The sequence below is a fragment of the Fukomys damarensis genome, unplaced genomic scaffold (genome assembly GCF_012274545.1).
Source record: "Fukomys damarensis isolate Sample0158 unplaced genomic scaffold, DMR_v1.0_HiC HiC_scaffold_7, whole genome shotgun sequence".
Classification (NCBI taxonomy): domain Eukaryota; kingdom Metazoa; phylum Chordata; class Mammalia; order Rodentia; family Bathyergidae; genus Fukomys; species Fukomys damarensis.
Window position 1 is genome coordinate 14,253,329 of NW_022900919.1, and position 8,220 is coordinate 14,261,548.

Consider the following 8,220-nt stretch of genomic DNA (forward strand, 5'->3'; position numbering starts at 1 on the left):
GTGCGGCCATCCCCAGAACCCATTCATCTTGCAAAGCCGAACCTTTGTATGCATTCAGCACTACTCCTCCATTCCCCCGTTCCTCCGTGGATTCTCTTGGTACCATGTGCACCAGAATCTCATATTATCTGTCTTTTTGTGACTGGTTCATCTCGCTTAGCAGCATGTCCTCAGGTTTGCACTGAGCATGTGCCAGAATTGCCTTCCTTCTTTATGGCTGAATACTACTCCACTGCATGTATAGACCACACAGTGTGTATCCAATTGTCTGGCAAGGCAAATGGTGATTTGATTTGACTATTGTGAATAGTGCTGCTTCAAACATGCTTATAAACTATGTGGTCTGAGTCCCTGCTTTCTAACGTATTGGATATATACCCAGAAGTCGGATGTCTAGATACCTGGTAATTCATTCTGTTTTATATATATATTGGAGGAACTCTCTTACTGTTTTCTGTAGTGGCCACACCATTTCACATTGCTATCATTTGTGTGTAATCCTCAGAATGCCATGAGTCTGAGACCATGAACCCATTCTACAGGTCAGGAAACTGAGACTCAGCAAGGTAAGGACACCTGCCCGAGGTCGAACAGGTCCTATGTGTCTGCAGAGACCACGCAGGCAGTAGTGGCAGTTGCTCCACCCAGCCCTGTGTCCTGCAGCCCCTTGCTGTGGGTGTAGCACAGGGATGTCTTAGCCCTTATGCATAGAAGTAAGGCAGTGGGAAGAGGTACCTGGAGTCCTGTGGCACTGCTAGGGTGAGAGCTGGGAGGGGCAGCACTAGAAGGCTGCAGACAGGGCTGCTCCACCACCAAGGCCCTGTCTGTGCTTCCCTTGGGGACAGCTGACAGTGTACCCAGTCCCCAACTGAGTACCCCTGGGAGGAGTTTCTTTCGTTGCTTCTGCTAGGAACTACACATTTTGATTCGGGCATAGTTTGGACACAATCCAGAATCCACCCGAGTGAAGTCCTAACTCTGGGGAACCTCGGAGGTGCACTGGGAAGGCCTCTGATGCTCACAGGACCAGCGCAAACACAAGTCACCAGCCCTATCTGTCACTTTACCAACTCATGCTCTCCAGGCATCACCTGCCTTCACGATTTCAGCTACACTGGCATTTACCAAGAAAGGTGTGAGCCACAGCTGGTATTGCTTCTCTGACTGCAGCTGATGTTCTTTTCTAGAAACCAGAGATGGAGAAACCCAGTAGCGTGCTCATGCCTCATGGGCAGAGTTCAGGTGCATCCAGCCCTTCCCCAGCGTCATGGAAATGTGGCACCCAGTGACATGGCTGCCAGTGTGTTGGGTGGCCGTGCTCCTCCAGAGTTTTTTCTATGCCTTGAAGGTTCCCATCATCTCTTCCCAGCCACCCTGCATGGCACAGAAAGTGGAACAGAGTGGAGGAGGTCCAGGGAGCAGGCGGGCCACAGGATGGAAAGCATTGGTACAGAAACATAGCCCAGAGCTGTGGGCTGCGGTCAGGCAAACCTGGTTGCAACCCCAGCCCTTCCTTTACTAGCTGTGTGACCTTGGCAAGTGCGGGGACCTGGGACCTCGTCGAGCCTCCGTTTCCTCTTCTGCAAATGGGCAAAGAGTGTGGTCCGAAGGAATGGGTGAGTTGACAGGGTGAGCTCTCAGCAGGTGGCTCAGCTCCCAGGAAATAGGGCTGTCTGGCGTGAATCGTGAATCGTCTCCCTGCATGAAGCCTGGCCCCTTCCCCGCTGTCTCCCTCCCCTAACTCCCCTTTCCCTCTTCCTTCCCTCCGTTCCTCCTTTCCTTCCTTCCTTCACTAGCCTAGGGAAGCAGACAGTGCCAGCCCTTCTGTCTTTCCCCAGAAGAAAATACCTCCAGGCCTTAGTCATGTGTGTTGTTTTTCTCTTCTCTCGGTGTGTGTGTCTTTCTCATAATGAGATGGTCAAACAACTGCCATGCTCCAGGGCTTCCTGTCGAGCCCACTGGAAGCCAGAAGGGACTGGCAGGAGGGGCAGACGGAGGGAGAGGCAGTGTCCTCACCCTACATTAAGGCATTTTGGACCTGACATCCCCACATTGTATCGATCTGTTCAGCTGCCACATCCCACCATGGCCTGGGCTCTGACCTGCTGTCCCCGAGTGTCCTTCAGCTTTGCTGCCTCCTAGGTTTCTCTCACAGACTCCTACATTTCCCAGGTTCATTCCTGGGAAATACGAGCCTGCGTATTTTCCTCACTGGGTATCATTTCATAAGCCACTACTGGGTTGTTCTCCCTGTTCTCTGGAGCCTGGGTTCAAATCCCAGCCCTGCACCTTCTGAGTCAGCTGGGCTATTTAACTGCTCTTTACCTCAGTTTCTTCATCTGTAGAATAGGGATGATAACGACCTGGACCTCATCAGATTGCAAGGAGGTCTGCGGGGGTGAATTCAGCTAAAGCTTAGAAATCACTGGGCACATGAGAACGCCCCTGCTGCTGTTCTGTGCAGGAACGGAGCGAGGGGCAGGCTCTGCTTTCTAAGCCATCCCTCAGTGTACTTTGGACTGGACCACACGTTGTGAGCGACATTTCCAAAGCCTTGGAATGGGTGTCATCAGTCAGCACCCTCTTCCTTCACAGAAAGGACATCTTGGTCCTCAAAAGAAACCAAGAACATCACTTCCGAACTACAAGAGTTCTCAAGTAATGACAGCTGGCAACTTGAAACTAACTAAACTTGGCTGGTTGTGCTTTTTCTCCTTGTCTTTCTTTGCTTTTTCCTTCTGGATTGATGCCTCTCTACATCGGTATTGGGGGACCATGGACCTGGGGATCATTTCAACCTTCAGCTATTGAGTTCTCGGCAACAGGAGGAGGAACCACATCCTTGAACCTTCAAAAGGGACCAGGAAGCAGAGCTGCATGCCTCTGGGTTCCTCCAATAGCAAGAGAGTCTGGGGAAACCACCTGACTGAGAGAGCGTCACTCTCACAAGGGACCCTTTTGGAACTCAGGCAAGTGCACGCCTTAGCAGCGCAGCAGGTGCTGGGTTTCCATGGGGACGAGTCAGGACCCCAGGAGCTCATGAGTGTGTTTGGGAGAAGCCAGGGCTGCCAACATGCAGTACAGACACCTGCCGGGTCTGAACCGCAGCTCCTCGGGCTAGAGCCCTTCTCTCCACACCACCGTGAACTTAGTCAGTGACAGCTGAGGTTGAGAAAATGCTGGGACTAAAAGGTCCCGTCAGGACACAGGGCAGCTTCTGAGCTGGGTGACGAATTGCAGGCGACTGGGGAGAATTTAAAACCAGCCCAGCTGCCACCCAGGGGAGTGATTAATCTCAATGCTTAAGGACAAGCCCTGGCACCAGGGAGACAGAAAGCCAGCCCCAGACCAGCAGTCAGTCAGCCACAGGGGACAGTGGCTCCCCACAGCAGGAGACGGCCACCTGACTCCCCCAGGGGAGGCTGCATGTTCCTGTGCGCCCTGCCATCTGTCTGTCTTGTCTTCGCTAGAAGCAGTGCAGAGAGCTGCTTCCAGGGGGTAACCTAGGACCCACACAGCTGCCCCGGTCGGGACTAGTACTGTTCCCTGGGCTGACCAGTGTCTCAGAATAAAAACACCACTCTGGAGTGCTCAATAAGGGACATCCTGGGGCTGCACACACCTCGAGGGGCCAACACGTCTCCCACACTCCCCTTCCTGCGCCCCTTCTGGCAGCAGACAGCTGGCCCACGTCCTGGCTCTCCTCTCAGTGTCAGTTCAGAGGTCTGCAGGGTGGCAATGACAGAGCAGGACAGGGCAGCACAGATGCAGTGGCGCTCTAGGCAGTGGCAGAGCGAGCAGAAGCTTCTAGTCTGGACCTTTCATTCCCATTGGCTTGCTCCCCAACACTGTGAGCCAATGAGTACCGTCACAGCTGGCTGTCCCCTCCGTGTTGGACAAAGAGGAAAATCAGTGGCTTTCAGGTCAAACCAGGGGTGTTTCCTGTTATTTGAAGAGCAACCAGGGGGAAAAAAGGACTGGAGACTGAGCAGGTGCAACAGGAAGGATACTTTGTGCTGGGGGATGCAGTGGGGGGTGTTCCAGAAAAGAGAGCCAGCATGTGCAAAGGCACTGGGGTATGAAATCACGGTACAATTTACAGAACTTGTGTGAGCAACACAATGGCTCGAGCCCACAGTCTGGAGAGGGGGCAAAGGCCAGGTCATGTATGTCTTTGTATGCCTTGATAAAACCAAATAAAGCCTTTCTAGAACTGCACTCTCTCTGAGAAAATATTTATAATTTGCAATTTATGACACTCCCAATTTGTAAAACCTAAACAATTTTAAAACCTAGCAACCCTGCTTTACAAGGGAAAAAGAGGCCCCGAGTTTGGAATTGGTTTCTAGGATGGATATCTATTTACAATTTAAATTCGACGCTAGGAACAGTTAGCAACAAGTGAACAAGTGAGTTAAAACCAGACCTTCTCCCTCTATTTTATCCTCTGTGTTTATGCGTGAATGAGGTATACCAAGACGAAGGAGGAGAATGGGCTTTTTCCCAATTTAAGAAAAAAATTGTGTCACCTTGAGCAAATATATATTCTCCCTACAAAGTGCCCAGACCGTAACTGCTGAGGGCCACCTTCTGTCTTACCGCCGGGACTCGCCCGGCTGCCTCCCTCCCGGCCACCCTGCTCACCCATCTGGCGGTGGCTGATGCTTAGTGCTAGCCCCTCTCCACATCCTACTTCCCTAGACAAGGCTCGCCGCTTGGCAGGGTCCTGGCCATCGATTCTGACTGTTCAGATGTCCACTGTAACAGATCGGCGCCAGACAGGGACCATTTGTTAAACAGCTGTACCATCACCCTAGCTCCAGAGGCCTGGATCCCAATAGCACAGGGTACAGCAGCAGGGAAGTTCCACTCAACTGACTTGGGAAGTGGGACAGGAGCTTCCCCGCCTCCAGAAGATTTAGTCCTAAGCTCCGCCTGAGAGTCTGGGAGGCTCATACTCATGGTGGGCTGGGATTGGCAGGGCACTGAGATTGGGCGGACCAGAGGGATACCCTGGGGACGATTCCTGAGTCTCTTTTCTGTCCACTTCATTCACCTTTTCTCATTCTAAGTCACTGGCAGAAATGAGCTCTTGACCATCCTGCAGGCTTGTTGGGGTCCTTTGGATCATTTCCTTCCTGGAATGCTTAATTTCTTTTCCATGGTCAAGAGAATGGGCTTTGGCCTCTGTAGGGCTGGGGTCAAGGACTTGCACGTTCCATGATCTCTTTCAACCTCAGTTTCCTTATCAACCAGGGGTAGCAACAGTGTCCAGCTGGGTGGGGGCTTTGATGAGAACTTGGTGAAGTAGTGCTATGACTAATCAGCACAGTGCCTGGCACACAGGGCTCAACAGATAGCCCTTGGTGGCCCTGGTATGTGGCCATTGGGTCCCCTCAAGGAGTAACAGCTAATGCTCCCCAAGATCTTGGGCTAGCACTTGGCTCTCAGCAGTCACTGAGTTCATGCTAACCATCACCATCATCATCAGCATTGCTATGATTGCTATTATTATCACTGGCTGCTTATTTCTTCTTTAACTCTGTAGCTCTTTTATGATGACAATTGTTCATTTGGGCACGAGGACACTGCGTTACAAAAGAGGAGGCCTGTCCAATCTGTCCCGCTTGTAACCAGCCAGGGCATGATCTTGGATAAGTGATGTTACATCTCAGAGTAAATCAACCCAATGGATAACAGGAGGGGAGATTTCTACAGCAGGAACCCTTCCTGTCCAAAGGGTTTATGACTCTCAGCCTTGCCTGAAGATGCAACATAGGACCAGTGTCAGACACAGGAGGGATAGTCATCTAACACACTTAAACACCTTTTCTCCAGTACTGGGAATTGATCCCAGGGGCCCTGAGCTATGTCCTGAGTCCTTTAAGAGAATCTTTATTTTGAGATAGGTCTCTCACTAAGTTGCCCTTGAACTTGTGGTCTTCCTGCGTCAGCCTCCCGAGGAGCTGTGATTAGAGGGATACACCACCATGGCCAGCCAGCCCAATAGACCTTTACTGAATGCATTCTGCGTGTCTGTTCTGGGGACATAGCAACAACGCTGCACACCTGCCTCATGGAGGTGACATTCCAGACTAAAGCTCAGGGGACAACTGCAAGAGTTGGGTTTATATCTGGGCCCCAACTGGTTTTAAAGGTTGGGAGGCTGCCTGGGTTGAGCAAAGGATTCACACAAAGCCCCCTTCAATTTCTGGTTAGATTTCAACATGCTCCTTGACTGCCAGGCATGCCTCTCGGGTGTTCCACAGAGAATTTGTCTTTGTACATTTCCTTTCCTCAGCCTGAGCTGTACGGGAGCAAGAGAGTCAGAAATGGAACTTTGAAAATAATTGCTTAGGGAAAGAGATGTGGTTTTGAGCAAAGCCCTCAAAGAAAGCCCAGCCCTCACCATACAGTGTGTGTGATTCCTTGGGCAGGGCAGGACAGGACCTCTGAGGCCAGCACATGAAAAGCCTCATTTTCTAAGAAAGGGAATCAAGAGCTTCAGAAAAGTGGACCTCAGTTTTATCCCTGCAGACAGACATGTGTCATTTGTTTTCTTCTTTCGCTTTTTCATTCTTTAATCCTGCCAACATTTACCCCAAAAGTGGTCTCTCCATCTTTCCTTTCTGCCCTGTAGATCACAGGGTCCCTCTGGCTATTGTCTCCCACACACAGCCGTCCTCTTAGCCAAGCATTGTCCTCTCCCTGGGCTGACACTGGCAGGTAACTTGGGACCCTGCTTAGCACCAGGCTGGAGCAGGCCGGAGAAGGGTGGGTAGGGTGGGTGTGAGCACCAAGGTTCAAGGTTTCCCAGGAAGGCAGACAGAGAGAAAGCAGCTCTTGCTGGCCTCTATGCAAACTCAAGTTGGGGTGGCTCCAGGGATTAAGTAACTGTGTGTTAAAACTTTACTTGGAAGTGGCTAGAAGGTGTTGGAGGGATTCTCATTCTCTGCCCCACATCTTTCCTCTCCCAGCCACGGCAAATGCCAGGTAAATTTCCTTTCCTCTGGGTCAGAGAGAGCGGGGGCCAAATCGGGGTGGGACTGGAGCATTAGTCCTGATCTCTCCCATGGCATTTAGGGTACTGGCCCAAAGCTGCCACATCAGCCTGAAGGAAGTTGGTGTCTCAGGCCTGGGTGGTGACAGGTGACAGGTGAAGCCCAGAGTCAGCCTGAAGACCCGAGGCACCTGAGGGAGGTGGATGCCAAGTCTCCCCTGCTTGGTGGTGTTTTCCTAGGATCTGCCCAGGCAGGGGCAGTGTAGAAAGAGGTAGGAACCCTCCCCATCTCTGGGGCCCAAGTAAAACAGGTCTCAGGGGATGCACTGGGAGCAGCAGAGTCCTGGGTGTTCTGTATGTACTCTGGCTGGAAATGCCCTTCTGAGGTTAGGCGTGGAGTCCTTTCCTCTATACCCTGCCAGAGAGGCTTGATGTGGGGAGTGGTTTCAAAAACATGTGGAAGGAAAGTGTATCAAGTGCAAAGTGATCTCCTGATCGCACTTCAAGAATTAAAAGTCCCAGGCCTGAAGAAGGTATTCAGGGAAAAGTTCAGGGACTGGATGAGCTAGGGATGCCTTCATGAAAGCGGCACTTAGAATTTTATAGCAGAACAATAGGCAGCTGCGGTCCCTCCCTCTCCCACCCTCAAAGGTCAGCAAGTGACCTGGACCAGGCACAGCCCGCCCGGGGAAGAGCCCTGCACAGCACGGTCTGTCACCAGGGCCTGCCTGCCCCCTCCTCTCCTCTCCGACCCAGGAGCGCCAGGCTAGGGGCGGGGAAGAGTAGCTCGTTTCTCCTGCTCTGCATAGGAACCGATGCCACTTTGCATATTAACTGTCCAGCATTTCGGAAAGTTTTCGGAGCTTTTGGGGAAACCAAGGACATGGAGGAGGAAGCGGCAGAGAGTAGGATTCTCCAGGAAAAATGGAGCCCACAAAAGGAAGTGTGAGGTTGCTGAGAAGGGCAGGGGCGGGGAGAAAAGGAGAGAGCAGCAAGTGGCACCTGCTGCCAGGTCAGAGTCCTTAGGGTCGGCGTCTCCTTTTCTGGGGACAGGCGGAGTGGTGGGCCCTCGGCCAGCGTCTATAACGAAGGAACGAAATGGCAAGCGGGACAAAGGAGGGGCGCACGAGGCACGGGACTGTGAGGCGTTCAGCTCCACGCTGATTTCACAGCGGAAGGGACCTCTGCGCAGCTTCGGAGACGTCCGCCTCCCCGGCTGG